Here is a 672-nt window from a genome sequence, read left to right as displayed (position 1 = left end):
GGGTTGTGTGGGGGAGGGGAAGGGGGTTGTGTGGGGGAGGGGAGGGGGTTGTGGGGGGAGGGAGGTTTGTGTGTATGGGGTGGGGGGAGAGGGGGGGAAGGTGAGGGCTTGTGTGTGGGAGCTGTGTGTGTGTGTGTGTGTGTGTGTGTGTGTGTGTGTGTGTGTGTGTGTGTGTGTGTGTGTGTGTGTGTGTGTGTGTGTGTGTGTGTGTGTGTGCATGCGTGCGTGCGTGCGTGCTTGTTTATGTGCGTGAGCGTGTGAAACCTCAAGATCCCTACAAACAACACCACCAACAAAGAAACGTCAAAAATACGAGCACAAGCGCGATCTCCGGCGGCCGACGCCAGCACAGGATGTCGACGGCCTGGAGTCACGTGACCGGGTTGCGCCATTTTTGGGACGGGGGGCCATTTTTCGAGAAAAGCGGGCGCTCGCCTTCGAAAACCTTTGCTCAACGGGAAATGTGCAACGGCGAGAACAAGAGAGGGTTGTGAAATAGCATATATAATAAGCATCGGCGTAAGATGTGAGTAACAGCTAGCGATAATGGCAGTAATGTCATTAATCATAAATGTTATAATAATAATTAACAAATTAAACAATAGTAATGATATCAATAACAAAAAGGCCAACAATAACAACGATACTAACAACAAAAACAATAACAATGAT

The sequence above is a fragment of the Penaeus japonicus genome, unplaced genomic scaffold (genome assembly GCF_977035675.1).
Source record: "Penaeus japonicus unplaced genomic scaffold, GWHDUDI00000001_assembly GWHDUDI00000023, whole genome shotgun sequence".
In the NCBI taxonomy this organism is placed as follows: Eukaryota; Metazoa; Arthropoda; class Malacostraca; order Decapoda; family Penaeidae; genus Penaeus; species Penaeus japonicus.
The sequence above is the reverse complement of the archived record's forward strand: the minus strand, read 5'-3'. Positions refer to the sequence as shown.